General features: G+C 37.7%; 1 protein-coding gene across 11 annotated transcripts in view; it reads right to left on the minus strand.

Moving 5' to 3' along the window:
* Positions 1 to 20,581, minus strand: part of TTLL7 (tubulin tyrosine ligase like 7) — a 157,730-nt gene extending 137,149 nt beyond the window's left edge. For 10 of the 11 annotated variants that reach the window (XR_010940918.1, XR_010940919.1, XM_067726703.1 and 7 more), the window contains exon 1: positions 20,426 to 20,581. The gene's annotated coding sequence lies outside the window, so the exon portion shown is untranslated. Of the gene's footprint in view, positions 1 to 5,912; positions 6,054 to 20,425 lie in introns of those variants that run through there. The other variant, XM_067726697.1, reaches the window with a different exon arrangement.
* Positions 20,582 to 24,014: the final 3,433 nt, after the last annotated feature.

Below are 24,014 nucleotides of genomic sequence, written 5' to 3' on the forward strand. Positions count from 1 at the left end.
CTGCGCACCGCAACAAAGAGCAGCCCCTGCTCGCCACAACTAGAGAAAGCCTGAGCAGCAACGAAGACCCAACACAGCCAAAAATAAAAAAATAGAATAAAAGAGTAAGGGAGGAAAGCCAAGGGAAGAGGGTGGAAAGGATGGGTTGAGAGTTAAATTTTTCTTCCTAACAAAAGTAAGCCATTTTTTCAGTCACATAGGAGTGTATGATTTCATTTGCCTCTACAAACTATGCTTAGTCATTAATTCTAAGTATATCACACGGCCTCTGACAACGGCTGTCCTGTGTGACACATTCTAGATTTCAACTGTCAATCACAAGAGACTCTAATAGTTCCACAGTGTCAAAGGTAATAATTTGAGAATGAGGACAGCAGAGTGAGAGCACATGGCAGATAATCATACCGACAACACATGTCAATCTTTATAAGACTCAACTCAATGGTTTAGATACTTCTCACAAATTCTAAAGTCCAATCCAAGTGGATTATTCCTAGCTTGGGTTTTATCATATTGGAATGCTCTGGAAACAAATAATCCTTCATTCAAATCCAACATTCAGAAAATGTTCTTCCTTTCTCTACTAATACCTCACCTCAAAACTGTTCTACTGCTATCAAATGAATTTAATTTTGTGCCTACAAAGGCTAACAAAGTAAAGGATTAAGCCCTTCTTTAGGCTTAAAATTCTTTAATTTTCTTGATAACCTCAATAGCAAAGCTTTTTAAACTAAATCATCTGTAAAACCTTAAAAAGCTAATTTTCCTTCCTGAAATCTGACACTTCAATTTTAAATACCTAATTTCAGCTTTGAATACATGATGCCTGTTGGTATATCAAGCATTTCATTTTCAGGTGCACTGACAAGCAGAAATACCAACTTTTATTCTCAGTCACAAAGCATAAAGTTCTTCAACTTCTTTTGCAAATATCTGACTCTACCATGATACACTTTTGCATTACACATTTTTGTAAGTCACTGTCAATAAACAATAACTAACATATAGTAAATGCTTACTAAGTACCAGATACTATTCTAAGAACTTTACATCTATTAACTCATTTAAATTTAAGAGCATATGTACCCTACAAATGCTTTAATACTTGAATAGGTTGAAAGAAAATGCACAAAGAAAAAGGTAAGACAAGAATGCACTTTATCTAAACAGAGTTGATGTAGCAACTTACAAATCCATTTCCTGGACACAAAAAAATGTTTGTTTTGTTATTTGAACATTATTAAGTATAAGGAACGCATACATCCATGAAAAATGAATGCTTTCTCAGTCACCATTATGGAAGCTGTTATTGAAAACTAAGAAGCAAACTAAAGATTATGACAAGAACTAGTAAATTGTTATTTAAATGCAAAGGCAACTAATAAATTATATATTTGAAATAAATCATTCAGATATTCTTTTTGAAGCAATTATATTACAGAAAAATCATACTGAAAAATAATTATAATAAATAAATAAGCTTCCTAAGACCAAAATCAAAACAAACAACAATAGGAAAAAGCATACCAGAAGACTACTAAGTATATCAACTTAATACAATGGAAAATATAGACGTTGTTAATAAGCACACAAAAAATATTCCAGTCATCATGATATTAAGCGTAACAGATTTTGACGTCAAGTGGCAAAAGCATTTGTAGGTTAATACTCACTTTTTTGTACTTTCTAGAAAATATACACCAGACACAATCCACTATATAATATCAATACATTTCTAATAAAATTAGAATACTCACGTTTGAGATATTTATCTGAATCAAACTGATCTGCTATACCTGCCCTGTAAGTCACTGTGTAAGGTTTAAACTTGAATCTAAAATATTTTTTTAAGGTATTCAATCTATATTCTTGAGGCTGTTCAGTGAAAGACAATTCTATAATTCATTGAAATAACTGCATGGGTAACTCAGCTCCTGATGATAAAAGTAGCCATTTTCCTCTCTAGTAAGCAGTGTTCTCCCTTTTTTTCTCAGTCATATGCTATTCTATTGTTTGACAGAACAAAAACAAAACATGGTGTTTTCTACATGATATGAAAAGTGTTTATTTAGCACAGTGCCTGAAACATAGTAAGCACCACAAAAGGGTTAGCTATACATTATTGTTGATGTTGTTAATCAAGGAAACCAGACATGTATCAAATGTCTACCATATTCCACACATTCCACTATAGGCTTCACAATCAGGCATTTCAACATACACTGCACCAGAGGAGGTTTAAAAATATACTTATGCCTATACAATACTTAGGAATAAGCTTAACTAAGGACGTGAAACTTGTACACTAAAAACTACAGAACAGTGACAAAAGAAATCCTAAAAGGGCCAAGTAAATGGAAAGACACCCCACGTTCATGAATTAGAAGACAATACTGTTAAAATAGCCACACTTCCCAAAACGACTTACAGATTCAATGCAATCCCTACCAAAATCCCAATGACATTTCTTATAGAAATAGAGAAAAGAATCTTAAAATTCATATGGAACTACAAAGGACATCAAAAAGCCAAAACTATTTTGAGAAAGAACAAAGCTGAAGGTAACATACTTCCTAATTTCAAAATATATTACAAACTTATAGTAATTATAATAGCATGATACTGGCATAAGGCTAGACACATAGACCAGTGGAACAAAAGAGAGTCCAGAAATAAACCCATGTAAATATGGTCAACTTATCTTCGACAAGGATTCCAAGCATAAACAATAGGGAAAGGATAGTCCCTTCAACAAATGGTGTTGGGAAAACTGTACATCCACATGCAACAGGATGAAATTGGACCCTATCTTAACACTATATGCAAAAAATCAAAATGGATTAAACACTTAAGTGTAAGACCTGAAACTGTAGACTCCTAGAAGAAAACAAGGGAAATGCTTCATGATAGTGGTCTTGGCAATGATTTCTTGGATATGACACCAAAAGTACAGGCAACAAAAGCAAAGGTAGACAAGTGGGACTACATCAAACTAAAGTTTCTGCACAGCAAATGAAACTGTCAAAAGAGTGAAAGGACAATCTACAGAATGGGAGAAAATATTTGCAAACCATATATCTGATAAGGGGCTAATAGTCATAATATATGAGAAACTCCTTCAACTCAATAGCAAAACAATAAACCAATTAAAAAATGGGCAAAGGAGTTGAATAGACATTTCTCCATAGAAGACCTGCAAATGGTCAACAGGTATATGAAAAGATTCTCAATATCACTAATTATCAGAGAAATGCAAATCAAAACCACAATGAGATATCACCTCACACAATTAGACTGGCTATTATTCAAAAAAAAAAAAAAGATAACAAGTGTTGGTGAGGATGAGGTGAAACTGGAACCCTCTCACATTGTTGGTGGGAATGTAAAATGGTGCAGGCACTGTGAAAAACAGTATGAAGTTTCCTCAAAAAATTAAAAATAGAACTACCATATGATCCAGCAATCCCACTTCTGAGTATTTATCCAAAATAATTGAAATCATGATTATGAAGAGACATCTTCACTCCCAGGTTCATTCCAAGACATGGAAACAACCTAAATGTCCATCAGTAGATGAAGGGATAAATAAAATGTGGTGTATGCACACAATGGAATATTATTATGCTTTAAAAAAGAAAGAAATCCTGCCATATATGACAATATGGGTGAATCTTGAGGATATTATGTTAAGTGGAATAAACCAGTCACAGAATGACAGATACTGCATAATAACATTTTTATGAGGTGTCTATAATAGTCAAACAAGGAGAAACAGAAAGAAGAATGGCAGTTGCCAGGAGTTGAAGGGAGGGGAATATGAAGAGTTGCTATTCAAAAAATATAAAGTTTCAAAAAAGAAAAAAAAAAAATACTGATGCCTGGGTCCCAGCCCCAAACATTCCAATTTAATTGGTCTGAGATACAGGCTGGGCACTGAAATTTGTTAAAGCTCCCCATATGATTTAGACATACAGAAAAGTTTGAGAACCACTATCTAAATAGATGTGTTGTTTCATTTGATCCTCATAGTTCCATTTTACAGATGGGAAAACTGAGATTCAGACAGATTCACTAACTTGTCAAAGACTTGGACAGGTCTCCTCCGCTCTCAAAACCTTTGAACTATACCATGTTGCCTTCTGAACTGCAAATATGCTAAAGCCATCGGTCTGTTTCTCACAATCTTAAAACCCTGATGAGAAAAAGCCAAATAGTTCCTTTGTAAACCTGCATATTGGGTATGAAAGGGTCCTCCCTATGAATTCTGAACTCTAGTACAGGTTTTTGCTTATTTGTTTTTTAAATACAGACCATGACCTATAGAGGGTCATGAAATCAATTTAGTGAGATTCAATCAGCATTTTTAAATGAAAGAATAGAATAGATGAAAATATAAGAGAGACAGACTGCATTGCATGTAGGAGGAAAAGTAAGTACTGAGTCTTGACATTTTTCTTTCTGGTGGGGGGCAGGGGGGAACGCATGGGTGTGTTTGGGTGTATGTATACTATGGCAAGAAATAAATTGTTATTTCTTCTTACCATGAGTTGCAGCCAAATATGTTTGAAAAATATTCTAGCTAGAGATAAAAGCATGAGATAAAAAGACGATCCTGAAAATGGTATTCATTTTCTAATTTGCATGCACTTAACCTGTGTTTTTCTCTAATCCTGGAATGTTCTCTTTCACCACCCAACATTCAAGCACAGCTTAGATGCCCTTTCTTTTCCTTCTGTCTCTTAGGCACAATGGTCTGTCTTTCCCATGAACACTGTTACATAATCTACCACATTGTATCGTATTTTTAAAGTATTTGATTTAAAGTTCTTTACTGGAAAAGGCAGTGTCTCTCATTCTGAGCAATATGAACAAAACACAGAGCCTGATACATAGTAGAGCTTAATGTGTTTATCTGGGTTTTTTTTAAATTAGGTTACAGCAACTCTGCATTATTTTACTCATGAAATTTTGGTGATACAAAATAAAGGTTAAGAATGAATCACATCTTCCATCTTTCTAAATAATCACAAATATAGTTACTTTAATATCTGGCTTATCGACAGCTAGTCTACATGATACCCTTTCTCTGCCAAGGATTACATCAAAGAAGCAGGAAGACAAACTTTGAAGATATCTCTATTGCATTAGCCTACATTGTTTATACCAGCCTACTCTCTTATCTATTTTAATATTAAATAGACTTTTCCAATTTCTGTTTTCATACTTGGTTTTAATTAAACAGATTTACTGAACACTTACCAAACAAAATACACTAAATAGGTTATGTTTTGTTTCCATTTTACAAATGGTAATGGGGAAAAAAAAACATTTTTACTAAAAGGCAAATCAAAATGAAACAAATAATGATTTATTCTCTCTTAATCTTGAATTCTTAACTCCACCAAACTCTTTTTATCATCTATGTTCATCTACATAAAGGTATTTTTATCATGTCTTTCACATTTCTTAACTTCATTGAAATACTGGCACTATTTGATTATTCAAAAAAAGTCTTAAAAATATACATTATATATATAAATATATATACAAATATGAGGTTTTAATATCTTATATCCCTGACCAGTCAAAAGTCCAATATTATCACACTGATCTGAATAATTAAGACATTTAACAGATATCATTCACCATATCTAGTAAGCAGTTAATAGAAACTACAGAAATTTAAATAAAACAGAACTCAAATTTATTTAGCATTAGAAGAAAGTAATTTAAAATTATAATAGGATATAAATGAGAATTAAAATTGAAAGAATGCCAGAAAGCATACTCCCTAAAAATCTATTTTAGGAATCCATGTGAAAAATTCTGCCAGTCTTTCTGCAAAGTTAACCTTCAAAATTTCTAGTTACAAACTTTTGCAATCTTAAAATGTGAAGAAGAAAATCACATACCATTCTTTGGTTTCAAATTTTTGGCCCAAATCAAATGGCTTTATGACCTTCTACTTTATGCAGCTTCATGGAACATTATGGGCCCAACTATTAGAATGAACAGCCAGCCATGGCTGGAGCGGACTGGCAGACAGCATCGCTGATTCATCTCAGGAGAAGCAGGCTGCAGCACCCACAGTTCTGATGATGTCCAAAGAGGGTAAAGTAATGGTCATAAGCCAAGTATTTCCTCTTGGAGCACAGACAGAAGGACTGGAAGTAGACAAAACTCTGAGCTCACTACATTTGAATTTCAATTTAAATGTGGTTCCTTTGGGCCAGAAAAGGGCAGTGGGGAGGTAAAAGTAATAATTTGCAGAGCTATACTGTGATCCCAAGATTGGACAATTTAAATATGCTTTTTAGAATACAGTAACATTTTCCTGTTTCACGTAATTTCATTAACAAGTTACATGACTATTTCACCTATACTATACTAAGTATTTAGCTTGTACTTTATAACCTGGAGGTAACCTATAACAAAAAAAATGAATTTCCTATTTTCCTCATTTTAGTCCATTAGAATTTATATAACAACTATCTCACCTACCAAATATATACCTAAACATTTTAGAGTTAAAATAATAACCCTTCATCTATTATATTACACAATCTGAGACAACTGCTTAAGAAGACCATTAGGATAAAAATGATGCAGACACCAGTCATAGAGATTGAGTTACAAATGTGCCCTGGGGACTATATGCACCAGAGAAGCTTTTCTTTCTCAGCTTCCCAGTCCATTTATCTGGCTCCTCACAGACCAGAATCCACTAATTAGAGGAGATAGACTAAGGGACCCTAAACCAGAACCACATCCAAAACTCAAATGAGACAGATAAATTATAGTCATAGAAAGAAAGGAAAGGAAAGGAGAGGAGAGGAAAGGAGAGGAGAGGGGAGGGGAAGGAAGGGAAGGGGAGGGGAGGGGAGGGGAGGGGAGGGGAGGGGAAAGGGTACCCCTCTTATTTACCCTCTAGAATGACATCCTGCAGATTTTCCATAATATAGAGAAGAATTGCTCTTTGCCAAAAATTAAACATTCATCTAGTTTTCCTATGAGAAACTGCAAATCTCAACCATGAAAGCAAGACTAATAAATAAATCTAATAATTAAATATTTTTATATTTTTATAACTGATTTTTGTAACACATTGTATGACTCATTTTTTAAGGATCAGTTTAAATCAAAATTAAATCAAACTATACAGAAGACTTTCCAATAAAGCAAGAGGTGTTTTGGTATTTGGAAAAGGAAAACTGAATGAGAATTATAGTTTATTATATTATTATAACATATAATACTATATATTAATAATCATTTATAATTAATAATAGATTATGTTATTTTTATATGTTACAAATAAATAAGCATTTATTTAAACCCCAAAACTCTAATCTGGCAGTGAGGAAAATGGAAATTTCTAATATGATGGAAATTTGGCTACGTTATAATCCAATTAGTTGCTTAGAATTTGAAAACAATCATTGAGGCTACGATATATAATTGAGTCTAATTCATTCTTTAGCACATGTTAAAAGTACCTAACTGACTCCAAACCTAAGATCATGACCTTCCCACTGATTTAGTCTGGACAAGAAGGATGGGCCCTCCTTTCTCTTGTGGGCCCTGGGAAGCAGAGAGGAGCCCGTGCTCTAGCTTCAGCCGCCTGCAGACATCACAGTGAATCTGAGTTAGTCCACCGTGGGCAGCCCCAGAAGGCTTTAAATGATGTGGAAAATGTGTACAGATTGTAGGACTTACTTAAGGCAAATTCACAAGGGATTACTAATGAAAGAAAATTAGACTCAAACGCTCAAAAGATTTTTAAAAATCAAATACCCATTACGTTGATCTGATAGCTGACTTTAAAAGACTACTGCTCAGGAAGCAAACCAACCTAAAATGCTCATGCAATTACTACAAACTAAGTTTACTCCTCTATTCAAAAAAGTCTGAGGCCTAATTCAACTTTCGCTAGGTGAGAATTTTCCAAACCCCAACAATTTTGTTTTCACTTTCTCTCGACAGAAACTTAACTGATGGTTTAAAAAACACTCCAGAAAAAATATTTTGGTCTGAAGAAAAAAATTACACTTCTCTGCAAGAGAAGCGGAAGTGGTAATTCCAACTATTTTATCTCTACCTAAAACTGTTCTAGCTGAAATGGGCATTTGGAGCCACATTCCATGTCATAAATTTAGGACTTCCAACACCTACTCTTCTGTGTGTTGGAACAAATGCAAAATTGATTTTGGAGGAGATTTAAACCTGTCTAAGATCATTACTTTAGCCCATTTGCTGCAGAGGAGCTGTGGCCTTCTATTTAGCTACATACATTTGGTAAAGTCCTCCTATTACTTGGTCCAGCTGACTCTCAAATCATGGAATTCTTTACTTGACTGAAAAGAAATAATAGCAGGTAATTCTCAGGGAGCAAAACCTCAGACGGATTGCTCCTTAACATCTCAGCTAAGAATAATAATATGTATGAAGGAATTCCTAAAAGATATGCAGAACTTTCTTTGAGACACTGTAACATCCATTCCTAGATTAAGCCAGATCATCAGAGAGCTACATATCTGGACCACACTACACTGTTGGTCACAGCCACCCTATAACAGAATAGTTATCATTTATTGAGCACAGACTACAATCTTTACCTATATCACAATGCTCTCAAGGTAGATATTATTCTCATGTTAGAGAAGAAAATAATCAGATCTTTGGAGGTTACTTCCCCCCAAAACACAGATCCACATCATGGGCCCATTGAAGGACATTATAAAAAACAGCCCAAAATATCCTACTGAATTCCACTGTAAGGATGTTGAAGACATTTTGCATTACACTATACTGAATTCATTTTAAAAGAAACTGTAGCATAAATTTCACTTTGGATTCTACATAGCAACAACTTTGTTCCTCTTAGGCAATTGGTTTGTTTTTCTCTTTGATTAGCTTTTCAATTAATCATTAAACTTTCTGTGTATGTCCCTCTTTGCCTGGAAGTTAGAAAACTTGAATTAAATGTGTGCCCAGCTCTCAGTGCTTTGCGACCACCTAGAGGGGTGGGATAAGGAGGGTGGAAGGGAGATGCAAGAGGGAGGGGATATGGGGATATATGTATGCATACAGTTGATTCACGTTGTTATACAGCAGAAACTTACACAACACTGTAAAGCAATTATACTCCAATAAAGATGTTAAAAAAAAAAAAGCGTGTCCAGCTCTAATAAACATGCAGGATTTCATAACATGGATTTTGTGAGCTAATGTCTCCCCTAGCTCACTTCATCTTATTTTTTCCCCTCACTGATATTCTAAGTTTTTTTTTTTTTTTTTTTTTTTGCGGTACTCGGGCCTCTCACTGTTGTGGCCCCTCCCGCTGCGGAGCACAGGCTCCGGACACACAGGCTTAGCGGCCATGGCTCACGGGCCCAGCCGCTCCGTGGTATGTGGGATTCTCCCGGACCGCGGCACGCACCCGTGTCCCCCGCATCGGCAGGCGGACTCTCAACCACTGCGCCACCAAGGAAGACCCCTAAGATTTTTTTATCATCTCATCTTGCATGTTCATTCTATTACAAACTAGGTATCTTCGAATGGTATTACCAAAATCTTATAAAAACTCTACAACGTGTACATTTTACTATATACAAATTATACTTCAATGAAGTACTGGGGAAAAATACAAAAGAAAAGCCATTTACAATAATCAAAATCAAAAGACAGTAATGTAAATATCTCTTGTACTATCTCTTAGTCAATTCTTGGTAAAACATTCTAAATTACTTAATCCTTGCATAAGTTATAACTGAATATTTCTTTTATAATTTGTAACTTAAAATATAGTTATATGTCTATATAAAACATTTGTTAAAGTTAGGGTGGAGATAATTTTGAGGCATTTCATTTTGTAAAGATTACATTATGGACTTCTATTGGTCTATTTATCGTATTTTTTCCTAAGAGATTAGCATACATATCAATGAATTGATGTGTTGTATTTTTTCCTAAGAGATTAGCATACATATCAATGAATTGATGTGGAGGAAAAAGCATCTTTTTGTGAAATAAAAATACTAGCGGAGAAAGAGGAAAATGTGCACGTGTAACAACTTGTTTAAACCAATGCCAAGTGTGAGATGCATATGCCCATGCCTCTGGCTTCACTTTTCTCCTTGCCTTGGTCATCTTAGTAGTGCTTCTCAAACTTTTGGTGCTGGAACTCTTTATGCTCTTTCAGTTTTGTTGAGCTTTGTTTTTGTGGGTCATATCTATCAATATTCACCTTATTAGAAAGTAAAACTGATAAATGTTTAAAATACTTATTCATTCATTTAAAAATAACAATAATAAAGCCATTACATGTTAACAAAAACATACTGTATTAAAAAGTAACTATAGTTTTCTTAAAAAGGAATGAGTAACATTGTTTTATACTTTTTCAAATTCCTCTAATATCTTTCTTCAAGAAAATAGATTCTCATACCTGTTTCTGCATTCATTTTGATAAGTTCTTCTGGTTGAAATATATGGAAAAAATTGGCCTCACAGAGATATGTAGTTGGAAAAAAGGAGTATTTTAATACCCTTCTCAGGTTATTATAGATATTTGAATTTGATACAACACCCAAACTCAACAAGCGGTAGTTTCTTGGTACCACATGAGGCCAGTAATATTCTAACAACCAAAACCAAATAAAGGAAGCACAACAAAAAGGAAACTACAACCAATATCTCTCCTGAAATTAATAGCAAAAAATATTTAACAATGTTGGCAAATTGAATACTACAATAAGCATGTATATGTATGTGTGTTTGTATATGTGTATGTATGTGTGTGTCATGTATACATGACCAAATGGGATTTATTCCATGTACGCAAGGCTGATTCAATATTAAAAAAATTAATCAATACAATCCACCATATCAATAGGCTAAGGGAAAAATCATATGTCCATATCAGTTGTTGCAGAAAAAGCATTTGATGTAATTTGATATCCACTCAGGATAAAAAGTCTCAGTACACTAGGAACAGAGGGGGGAACCACCTCAACCTAATAAAGAACATCTACAAAAAAACATACAGCTAACATCATACTTAATTGTAAAAGACAGAATAATTTTTCTCTAATATTGGGAAGAAGGCAAGGACGTCCACTCTCACCATTCAAATTATTTAGCACAATACTAGAAGTTCTAGCCATTGCAACAAGGCAAGAAAAATAAATTAAAGGCATACAGGTTGAAAAGAAATTGTTTCAGTTTGCAAATGACATGACTGTCTACATTAAAAAAAATCAAAGGATCTACAGTCCTAGATCCAAAATGTGAGTTCAATGAGGTTTCAGGATACAAGACCAACACAAAAACCAATTGCATTTCTATATATTGACAGCAAAGAAATGGAAACAAAAAAATTTTAATGCAGTATCATTTACAGTTGCCCCAAAGAATATGAAATACTTAAGTATAAATCTAACAAAACATGTGCAAGATATGTGTAATTAAAATTATGGTATTTTGATAAAAGAAATCAAGGGAGACATATATACCTGGAGACACATATCATGTTCACAGATTGGAAGAATCAATATAGTAAAGATGTTAATTCTGGACTTCCCTGGTGGTGCAGTGGTTAAGAATCTGCCTGCCAATGCAGGGGACACGGGTTCAAGCCCTGGTCTGGGAAGACCCCACATACCATGGAGCAACTAAGCCCACGGGCCACAACTACCATGCCCACGTGCCACAACTACTGAAGCCTGCGTGCCTAGAGCCCATGCTCCACAACAAGAGAAGCCACTGCAATGAGAAGCCCTAGCACTGCAACAAAGAGTAGCCCCTGCTTGCCGCAACTAGAGAAAGCCAATGCACAGCAACAAAGACCCAATGCAGCCAAAAATTAATTAATTAATTTTTTAAAAATGTTAATTCTCCCTAAATTAATGTACAGGATTAACATAATTCCTATTAACATATTAGTTAAGTTACAGCAACAAAATTCTACATTAAACAGATTAAAAAATGGATCTTTGAAAAAGAAAAAGTTAATCAAAATTAAGTTTAATTTGTTAAATAATTACACCAGGCATCATAATTGCAAAGTCTCAAAAAATCTCATGGACTTCAAAGAATAAAGAGGAAAATAATAAACAGCAACTTGAAACAATTCTATCAATACATTTTTAAACTGCTAAAAATAATCAGTGCTACACAGGCAATAAAAGCAAAACTACACAAATGAGACTACATTAAACAAAATTTTTGTGTACGTCAAAGAACACAATCAATAGAGTGAAAAGGCAACCTATGGAGTGGGAGAAAATCATTTATCTGATATAAAGAATTCCAACAACTTAACAACAAAAAATCAAATAACCAGATTTAAAAATGGGGAAAGGGGCTTCCTTGGTGGCACAGTGGTTGAGAGTCCGCCTGCCGATGCAGGGGACATGGGTTCGTGCCCCCGTCCGGGAAGATCCCACATGCCGCGGAGTGTCTGGGCCCGTGAGCCATGGCCGCTGAGCCTGCGTGTCAGGAGCCTGTGCTCCGCAACGGGAGAGGCCACAACAGTGAGAGGCCCGCGTACCACAAAAAAAAACAAAAACAAAAAAACAGTTGTTTGACTGGTTTAGAGTAAAAATGGGGAAAGGACTTGCATAGACATTTCTCCAAAGATGATACAACAATCCCATTTCTAGCTATATATCAAAAAGAACTGAAAGCAGGGTATTGGAGAGATATTTGCACACCTATGTTCATAATGGCACTATTCTCAATAGCAAAGATGTGGAAGCAACCCAAATATACATCAACAGATGAATGGATAAACAAAATGTGGTGTATATACAATGGAATATTACTTGGCTTTAAAAAGGAAGGAAATACTGTCATATGCTACAACATGGATAAAACCTTAGGGCATTTTATTAAGTGAAATAAACCAGTCACAAAAAGACAAATACTGTATGATTCCATTTATATTAAGGTATCTAAACTACTAAAACTCATAGAAACAGAAAGTAGAATGGTGGTTACCAGAGACCTGGGGGAAGGGGAAAGGGGAGTTGTTGTTTAATGGATATAAAATTTCAGATTTGCAAGATGAGAAAGATCTAGGGATCTATTTCACAACAATGTGAATATATTTAACACTACTGAACAATACACTTAAAAATGGTTAACATGGTAAATTTTATGTTATGTGTTTTTATCACGATAAAAAATACAAAACATTAACTGAAAGAAAAAATTGTTGCATTTGTGGAATGCCTACAAAATATCAGAAATCACCCAAACAATTACATAAATCACAGTATTTTTACACTACTCTAGACTCTTTTCTTCCAGAAAACATGAATATCACTTGCATATTACCATAATATGTATAGTTATACCAACGGGAGAAAACTCTTGGATTACCATTAGGTAATTTTACTTGGAGATCTAAATATCTATATTCATAGGTATTGCTGAGTGTATTTGTTTAATTTTGTTCTCAGTAGAAGCTATACTTCAGGACCTTCACTTCATCCTATATTTATTATTCTGGTTCCTTATGAATTCAAAAACAAAATTCACAGATATGCTTTCAAGCACATTATGGAAGTAAATAGGCCATATTACAACTAATGAAAAATACATTTAACTTTTAATTCCTTAGTCAAGGATGAAAATAGCTCTCAACACATACCCAAGATACATGTTTGTTTGTTTTTGTTTTTGTTTTTTGCGGTACGCGGGCCTCTCACTGCTGTGGTCTCTCCCGTTGCGGAGCACAGGCTCCCGACGCGCAAGCTCAGCAGCCACGGCTCACGGGCCCAGCCGCTCTGTGGTATGTGGGATCTTCCCGGACCGGGGCACGAACCCGTGTCCCCTGTATCGGCAGGCGGACTCTCAACCACTGCGCCACCAGGGAAGCCCCAAGATACATTTTTAAAAGAGAAAATGCCTCCTATTCCAAAATGACAACCTCCTAACATATGTAGCAGCAAACTTTTCTTTCTGCCAGAAATGCCCATTTGGCACTGATTTCTGACAAGTGAAAAAGTTTTCCACATATGTATAGTCCACTTGATTTTAAGAAGCACTGATCCCTCCCTTTAAAACTTTCCTGAATATTAAAATGTATGTTTTCCTTTAATTTTTGCAGCAAATTCCAGAAATAACTTGTTTAAATTTTCCAAAAATAATGGATTGAAGTATGTGTGTGTTGACTAAGGGTGAAACTGACATGGACTAAAGTAGACATCAGAGATTAGGAAAAAGTATTCAATGGATTTGACGACTTTTTCTTTTCCTCAAATACTGTAAAAGTAGCAAAACCATCTAATTAAACTAAAACTATCTAATAAATGAATGAAGGTCATCCCCTTGTTTACATGTAACAGTAAATAGTAGCGCCTATTGTCAAAATTAGTATAAAAGGGGCAGCTGTAGACCAATTTCTAATCCTATGATGATTCGGCATGCATTTTGCCTGGTTTTTTTTTTTTTTTTCCCTCTGCCTAGCTCGATTTTTCACATCATTAAAACGGAGGAAGTAATATCTGTCAATCTTTAGGATTCTAGATTGAGAGATGTAAGTAATTAAATACAACATTATCATCTTGGATGTGCTCAAACCTACAGCTAAATGAAAATGTCTCCATCTGGTTTCATGTGAACTAAACTGATTGTAGAAAGTGTTCAATTTCTATCTTTCCTCTCCATAGAGTAGCTAGCACATATTTGTTTGGGTAACTGCAGACAGACCGATTCTAAATATAAACTGAGACGCGTGCTAAAATTACTGTCCTGATTTTTCAGCAATCACTATGAATGTCACACATGATTACAGATTTTATTTATTAAATACCTGGAAAAAATATATTTTAAATAATAGCAATGACAAAATTACACATGAAAATCTTCCCATCAAATGCAATGATGCAAATTAAATCCACAGTTCCTAACTTTTCCTACCAATACACCACACATACAACCATTCATATCACAAAGCCAGTCAAACACAGCACTAGAATCACATCAATTAGATTTTACACAAATTTTAAGTGGGCTCTCTTCTCTTACAAAAGAAAGACAGTACTACCTTAAATGAGAAGTATACCTAAACAGCCCTAAAATTCTAATCCAGCAAAGAGCATAGAAATAATCTTGAAGCTGCTGCCTGGATTACTGCTGATCCATCTTCCAAATTTACAAATGCTCACTTTACTTTAAAAAGTCAACTTCACTGCAAATAAGCTCACAGAGGAGGGAGGAGAATTTTTATGAAAACAAGCTACTGCCACCTTGCTGAATTAGATGTGTCACCAGTTCAGACTTTGCAAAGTAGTGGGTAAAAGAGATAGAAATGTTCAAAATAATCTTTTATCAAACATAATGTTCCATTTCACGTAGCTACGCAGAACAAAAATAACACAGAAGTTTGGAAGCTCAGGTGCCATAACACAATTTAGAAAAACCAAACAATGTGGACAGTTCAGCATGCCCATTGGACCCAAAATATCATCAATTTCAAAAGAAAGGAGTAATCAGCCCCAGGGGAGACGCAGTGACCACTTGACCACCTAACTCTAAACCTTCAAAGAAGTCAAAGAAACACAGTCCAACTAGTTGCTTACAAGTAAGAAGTGAAAGAAAAAAGAGAAAATTGGATTTATCACTCAACTCCCAGAGCCTAAACAACCCAACACCTTGGCTTTGTCAACTATCATGTATACCATGGGTGGGAACGTGTCAGGTAAATGTCAAATGGGAACTAACGAAACAAGGGTAGTGGAGAATAAATAATAATAATAAATAATTTAAGTTTTTAGCTTTAACTTAACCCTAGGGAAAACTGTTGACTAAGCCCAGTTGAACTTTGACAAATAATGCCTGGGAGGAATGGAAATAGACTTACCACCTTCTAATAGCTTAAGCAAACTGTTTTAAATAGTAGGTCCCAACTAAGCACACGACAAATTCTGCCCAGAATATTACTCAGCCTACCTCAGTGCCCAATTTCCACCAGAAATCATCTGTCAGGTCCTAAAAAGACGGGGCCTATTTTTGGTTTGTAAAGTGATGCTTCAGTTTTCATTGTTTCCTTTCACATCTTCCCAAACTGATGATATATTCCAAGTGCCTGCCTCTCTGCTAACTACTTGTGCCCTCGAGGCACTTTCGTATCCCTAACTCCCCTTCCACTGGTTCTCAGAGACACTTCATGGCCTCCCTGCCTCAGTGGCTCCCTGGCCTCAAATTCCAAGGAGAATGGGGGTGGGATCCAGAGGAAACCCAGGTGAGAGCCTGGGGAAGCAAGGCAGAGGCCTGGCCAATGTACCTGTCCAAGGAGGTAGCGTCATGTAACCCTACAACTGGTGGAACACTGAAGCACACTGTCTCTCCTCAATGAGGGGAATTTCCTCTGGTCGAGAAATACTGGGAACGAGAGGAGGGGACACCCGAATGCCAGCAGGGGATGTTGGAAACCTTAGGCGACTCCCCAGCGGCTGCTGTTCTCAAAGGCCATCTCTGGCAATGTGCACGGTGGAGAGGGCGAGAGTCTTCAACGTCCACCAGACACTCTTGCACCATGTAACCTGGGCTTCTGCTGAGAACTGAAGGAGGTCTGGAATTCCTGCGCTTACCTATGTGGATTCTTCAAATTAGAACGCGATAGTGAGTTCATAAGCCTTGCACTGCTGGGATACTGCAGCTGAGACCTGGGAACCTGATACAGAAGGGTGGAAGAAGTTTGAAAGAGACAGATATTGTGTGGAGGATAGGGGTGGATTCCTGAGGGAAGAGCACGGTAAAGGAGAGAGTTGACGTCCACAAATACAACACCAGGATCAGAAAGTAGTCTATCACACAAGCCCCTTCTCTGGCTACAAACTCTTGCTCACTCTCACCAAACCTGTCCTCCATTATTTACATCTTCTCTCTTCAGTGGCCCCAACTGCCTGCCTTTCTCCCAGTATCCATGATTTAACTAATCTTTCTAATCAAAAGACAAGTTTGCCTGAAACAGTATAATCTGAGGAGTCACAGACAGGAGTGTTATTAATTATTAACATGCAAATATCCTGTACTTAATATGCTAATGCTCCAAAGAATACAAAATCCAGTAGAGTTTTAAAACTTGCATAAAATTTAGTCAAAGTAAGCATCACAAAAAAAACCTGTAACTATGTGTAGTAATGGATGTTAACTAGACTTACTGTGGTGATCATTTTGCAACATATACAAATATTAAATCATTATGTTATATACCCAAAACTAATAAAATGTTATATACCAATTATAGCTCAATTTTTTTAAAAAAAGTCAAACAAGAACTCATACCTTTTAACCCAGAACTTTTATTTCTGAGACTCTATCCTAAGGAACTAATTTCTAAAATTTAGAAAAGAGCTTATGAACAAAGATGTTCATCACAGTGTTATTTATTATACAATGGCTATGTATTTGTATAACAGATTCACTTTGCTGTATACCTGAAACTAACACAACATTGTAAATCAATTATACTGCAATAAAATTTTTTTTAAAAATACAGTGCCAATGAGGAGTGATTAGGAATTTATGGCACATCTACCTCATGGAAACTTATGTAGGCATTTTAAATGTTCACTGTCAAATTGTAATTAAGTGAAAATTACTGTTATAAAATTTAAAGTAAAAATGTATAAAAAGTAATATACACAGCATGATTAAAACTATGTGCGGAAAAAAGAGTGGAAGGAAACACATCAGTATGTTAATAGTGGTTGTCTTCAGTTAGTAAGATTATGGTGATTTTTTTAATATATTCTTAGTTTCCAAATTGTTTGTAATACTATAATGAAAGGGGGAAAGCTTTTAAAAAGGCAAACCTCCTTGGAAGAGGAAAAATCTTACTTGCATAGAAAACTTTCTGGGTTAGTACTTTTAATATCAGTACCCAGGAAATATAACATTTTCTCAAACAGCACTTGGAACAAGGAATATGGAGCAAGACAAGCCAAAGAGAAACTTGGCTTGCTCAGTCACCTACACTAGTTCCCTATAATTACCCAATAAGGAGCAGATTTCACTGCCTGATACGCAAGGTTCCTCATAATTTGTCATCATGCATCCAAACAGTACATGACCACTTCTCTGCTGAACTTCTTCATCTGGCTTTCTCTTTCCTACTAAAAGCCTTCCCATCTCTCAGAGAGTGATTTAATACACTTCCATCCATGAAGACTTTCCTGATCCTCTTATGGCCCTAGCCATTACTATTTCTCCTTCTTCTTAAGGTGTTCATATGGCACTTAAGTCTGCACTACATTTTTCCGGTATTAAGCCAATTCTACCTATTTGGTTAATCGCTCATATGTAGGTAAATATTTTCCCAGCTAGACTTTTATTTTCCCCAGCTAGACTTTTAGAATTTAGATGGTCTGCAGATAGTAGTCATTTGACAAACACACACACACACAAAGGGAAGAGAGAGAGAGAATACAGTTCCAAAGCCAAGTTGGTATTATATTCATACTCAGTGATGTTATCTAAATAAAGTGTATTGCATCTGTTTTAAAATGCTCCTACTGACCCTCCAACGCTAGAACATGCACTTTCCTTTTTTTTTAAATAGCAGTGGGATTGTATTTTTGCTTATTCATTTATACCAATTCTGCTGTCTCCTTTGGGATTAAACAGATTGGACCACAAGAGGCCTCACTGAGGTCAGGGTATGGTCTATAGCCATATAAAGAACAAAAAGAAATGACCTCCTAGAAATCAAACTTAAGACTCATCTCAAGACCCTACTTCTCTTAACAGCCTTGTCTGAACAACAAATGTAAATTTGTGCCTCCATTTTATCCCTTTAGTCTATCAATATCCTCATCAACTCAAAAAAGAATTCTCCAATGCAAATGGTTAAATACTTTAGAAATGATGGACGAAGATGACTATGATCCTATCTGCCCTCATATACTAGTCCAGTACTTGGAGATAATGAGCATTTGTACTATAGCAACCTGCTTCCTGAAACATCAACAAGAGTTGCATATCTTAAGAGAAAATACATAAATCGTAAATGAAAGCAAATCAAATGGCCAAGCAAGGAACAAAGAAAAACCTAGCATCCATTATTTTTATAGAAAGAGCATACAAGGTCAATATAACTGTTGACTCTGAAGGGCAGGGTAAAAACAAATCAATACAGTCTCCCACTATACAGAGCTACACTTTGCTACAACACATGTTTTGTGTAAGAGTCAATGCTTGTCCAGATTCCACCACTAGCTAGCTGTGTAATCTTGAACCTTCTCTGTATTTCAGTTCCTTCGTCTGTAAAATGGAGCTATCACCTGCTATGCCAAAGCACAAAGCATTCACCATCTATCACTGCCAAAAAAGTGTTGAACAGCTCCTGTTATGACCTAGCTCTCCTATGCAGTGTGGTCAAGATACTACATTTTGGCATATGCTTTCTAAGAAAATAGTATATTTTTTCATATAATTCAAAGAATGCTCCTACTTTTACACTAAAAGAATGATAATTCCATACACAGGAAGTTTACAGGTTGTTGCTGTTGTTTGAGATTACTTCTATGAAAATTAATACTATGTTTAATATGTAATAAATCATATACTTGTACATATAACTTGGACACACTTGGATACACAACTCCTTAATACAGTGGAAGGTTCGTGGGCTTTGGGATCAGGGCATCTCATATCCAAATACCTATGCTGTAACCTTGAGCACGTAATTTAACTTCCCCGCTTTTCACTTTGTACATTTGGTTCTGAGTTGTTGTCGTGATTTAATGAAATTATTTATATATATATATATATGTATGTATACATAAAGTGCCTAGGCTCTGAAAGTATTATTTCCAACCTCCCTTAAATCTTTTCCTACTATGTCAAGACCAATCAAACCCACTCTGAATACAAGACAGGTTGGATACAGCATCTTTCTCACACGTTTGCGGGGGATGCAACGCGATGTCAAGTTGCACGAATGATGGCACGAATTGGGCATCCAACCGAGGAAGAAGTAGAAAAAATGACAGGTGTAGAAAAGGGCCCTAGACTTCACTCGCCTGTGCGAAAAAGACACACTGAATACTGCACCGCACACTCACGGAGGTCTGTACCGTGATGTGGGAAAAGGACAGAATCACAGAACAAGCCAGCAGGGAGCCTCCTAGCTCCCCCCACCCGACCTCGCCCGCCGGGGTCGTTCATCTGGAACCCAGAAGCTGAGGAGAGAGCAGCAACTGACCTCGCCCCCCCACCCTCCCCCATTCTGCCCAAATCTCTCAGGGCGCGAATGGTGCTGAATCATTAGCACCAACAGCAGCAGCTCCCCGTGCCGCTGCTCCCGCGGGGGCCAGTGTCCCCGGAGCAGTGACCGTCCGGGGGGGGACCGACACCTCGGGGGCGTGGGGACAGGGAAAGGGGGTCAGGGAGGATCGGGGCAGCAGGTACTCACCGGAGTAAGGAAAACCCAGCCCGGGTCCTCGCCTCCGGGCTGCGGACGGTCCCTCCACGGCTCCCGCGCGCCTCGGCTTCCCACCGCAGCTGCCCCGGGCCCGGCAGCCCGCGCTGAACGTCGGCTGCTCCCCTCCGCCCGCCCACCCACCCACCGCCCGCGGCAGCCACAGCTCTGGGCGCCGGCGCTCGACCCGGAGCAGCTGGAACAGGGGTCGTTGCCAAAGGGGTGGTGGCTACCGACGGGCCAGACCATTCGCGGGCGGCGACCGGGGGTGCGCGACGTGCGCGGCGGAGCGGGAGCGAGGGCGCCGGGGCCGGCGACGGTTGGGAGGAACCAAGGACGAGGGGGCTTCTCAGCACCCCGCCCCTCTCCGGGATGGCTACGGGCGGGAAGGGCCAACCGAGGAGCGACCGCTTTTCCCTACTGATGACTGAGAAGGCGCTTTAGCTTTTCCGGCCCCCCTCCCGGTTTGCTTTGGTCCCGCTCTGGGTTCTTTTAGAAGCCGGCAAACAGAAGACCTAGCAACGCGGGCGCCTGGGCGGTGTCCCCTCCTAAGGAGATGTGAAAGGGCGCTGGCCCGGAGCCCTGCCTCCGTGCCCCTGCTGCTCCAGCGCGGGCCCCCGGGGCGCCAGTCCTGCTGCAGAGCTCACCACTGATGTATTACCACCAAACAGAGCGGGCCGTCTGGAGCACTTGAAGGGACTCTTCAGATCTTTTATCCAAGCATCTCTGTGGAGCAAAAAATAAAAGGGTATTTATCCAAAGCCAGCTTGAAAGTTAGAAAGTAAAATCAAGTGGTGCCCCCATCCTGTAGGTGCTTTGTAGTTACGGAGAAGTGAGCGACAGTCTGATATCCGTTTTCCTTTCCTTCGCAAAGGTTGAACCACAGCAGATGGAAAATGTAGATTTAGGAAACCGCTTTAACATATAGATCTATACAAGATGATTAAAGAAATGCACAACTATTTGAGGGTCATTGTGCACCATTTTACAGATCAGTGTCTTGGGAATGGGGAGGGAATCGTGTCTTCATATGAAGTGAACTTTATGTAACTGGAAAGAGACGCCCCACACGTGACATCCCTTAGACTTTAGTGAAAGCACTTTTGTGGTCCCTGCCCCTGACACAACCAGGCTGAAACAAGTTCCTGTCAGACCATGGTGGAGATGGAGACAAGTGTATTGTTCTCCTTATAGAAAGAAAAAAAAAAGAACAGAGTTGGCAACTACCTATAAAATATGATTTAAGGGAGACCAAAAAAAGGCCCACCAGATTCTCCTCAATATGAAATTCCACAGTTAAAAGCCGTTTTCTCTGGATTAAGGCTTTGTTCTCTTTTGAGTAAATTAACAAGACTTTTTAACATAAATTGAGTACCAGCTATGGACCAAACATGGGGCATGAGGGATTTTAGTTTCCCAACCAGGAATCAACCGGTGGCCCCTGCAGTGGAAGCATGAGGTCTTAACCACTGGACTGCCAGGGAAGTCCCCATATAGCTGCTATTTTTAAAAAAGAGAAACTGGCCTCAGAGTTTGTTGTGCTGGGTTCACATATCATAGAATGAGTGGCAGACCAGGCATTGCAACCTGGAGCTTTTGACTAACGCCTTTCCACTAGAATGCCTCTGGGAAACACAGGCTAAGCCTTATCCCACCCATGATTGGCACTTGAACATGAGTTTGTTTATCCTTCCCTTGTGAAAACTAGGTTTCATAGTGGAGAAAGGAACACTTCAGTATCTAAGTTGGATGTCACCCTGAGATTAGGAATAAGGATCAGGAAGAAGAAGCTGGACTTCATCCAGAACTAGACTGAAAACATCTATTTCAAAAACGCATGATTAAAGTCATGTGAAGGTGAGGAGGAATTCTTCACTATTTTTTTGTTAATCACTATATGGCATTTTACACAACACTTAAACAACTGTTACTCTATTACACTTTACGCTATTATTCTTCCAATCCCAGGTAGGAGAAAGAGTTTTTTAATGAGCCTAATGTCATTATATAACTCCTTATATACCTTACTAGAATTTAAAGAAGTTAACAGGGCATTAACAACTTTCATATCACCTTAAAGAAGCTTTCTGAAAATTAAGAAATTAAATTGTTAACCTTATGTTGTGCCATTGTTATTATGTTAACTTTTGTTATAGATGTTCGTACATCAGTACCAGCGCAACAGAAATGCCCTGAGCTCCACGTTGCTGAGAAGCCGGGGCACTAGATCCTCAGTGAAGCCAGGCAGCTGTGACTCAGGGCCAGGATGGCCTCTGCCTCGGAAATGTGTGATTCTTCTCTCCACGCACAGATGTTTCACTTTCAAAGGAGACAACAAAGGAACAGAACTGAGGTAGACAAGATGCCTTTTGAATTAGAATTCTCTGTCTGGTTGACGGAGATATAAGCAAGGAGCATAAGGTCTTTGGTGGGCCACCTGAGACCAAACTGGGATTTAGAACCTTATCTTCTATAAACCTGATGGACTTGGTGACAGCTCCAGCCATCTGTTCGTATACATTGATGATCTTGGAGCATGTGTTTCTGAATAAAGAAGGATGGAGAAATTTTGTGCCAGAGGCCTTGGGAAACTGTCGAAAGGAATGGAGGGAGTGATGTTGTGCCTGCATTCCCTGCTCTCCCACAGAGTCTTTGAAGGGTTTTAAGCCCTTTGGGGAAATAACTTAGGGCCAGAGACTGAGGAATCATTTTTGCAAATGACTGTGGGATTTCAGATTTAAGAAGTATTACTTTGGGCTCTGGTGACAAAGTATAGCACAGAACTGGAGAGAGGGTCATTCTCTCAACCCAGTCTGCCACAGACCTCTGTGTACCTTGTCACCAGTAAGGAAGGGCTCTACCCAGAGAAGGCATATTCTCATAAAGGACACTAGTGCCCAATCCAGGGTCAAGATAACTTGATGAGGAGCACAGACCAGTAGAACAGAAGTGGAATTCTTCCTGAGCATCTGAGAGAAACAACTGAAGATTTCCAGTCCTAAGTGGTGGAGCCCGGGTAGAGGGAGGTAATTGATAAAACTTATTTAGGCAGTGATATTAAGGTGAATTCATTTGTATTCACAAACCAGAATCACCTGGGGATGTTCAAATGATATTACACTTAAAATTATATTAATAAAAAGAGAGCTAGAGAGAAAGAAACTACTTAATGCCTTTGATAAAAGTACAGTGTGAGCCACACCATGTTGAAACTTGATTCAAGAATATTAAGTACCTACTATGTGTTGGCCCCATACTAAGGTGTATGGTGACATTAACCTTCCAAGCTAGTCTTGCTGAGGAGAGTATTTACTAGCGTAATTGAGGCAGGAGATAAATGGGTTCCAGTTGTAGAATTTACAACTAGCCTCCTATTTATACTTCAGATAGAAATAACAACAGGAATAGGATGAATAGCTGGACTTTGTCTCCTGTGAACACTTTAAGATAACAGTAATGGCAGAGGCAGAGAGGGGCTAAGCCCTGCTTGGATAAAAGATAAGGAAGTCACATCTTTCTCATTGTTGGGGTCAGGGAGACGCCCCAAATTACACATGCACAGAAAGTTTCCTCAGGAGAGGGG

This window comes from Pseudorca crassidens, chromosome 2, assembly GCF_039906515.1.
Source record: "Pseudorca crassidens isolate mPseCra1 chromosome 2, mPseCra1.hap1, whole genome shotgun sequence".
In the NCBI taxonomy this organism is placed as follows: domain Eukaryota; kingdom Metazoa; phylum Chordata; class Mammalia; order Artiodactyla; family Delphinidae; genus Pseudorca; species Pseudorca crassidens.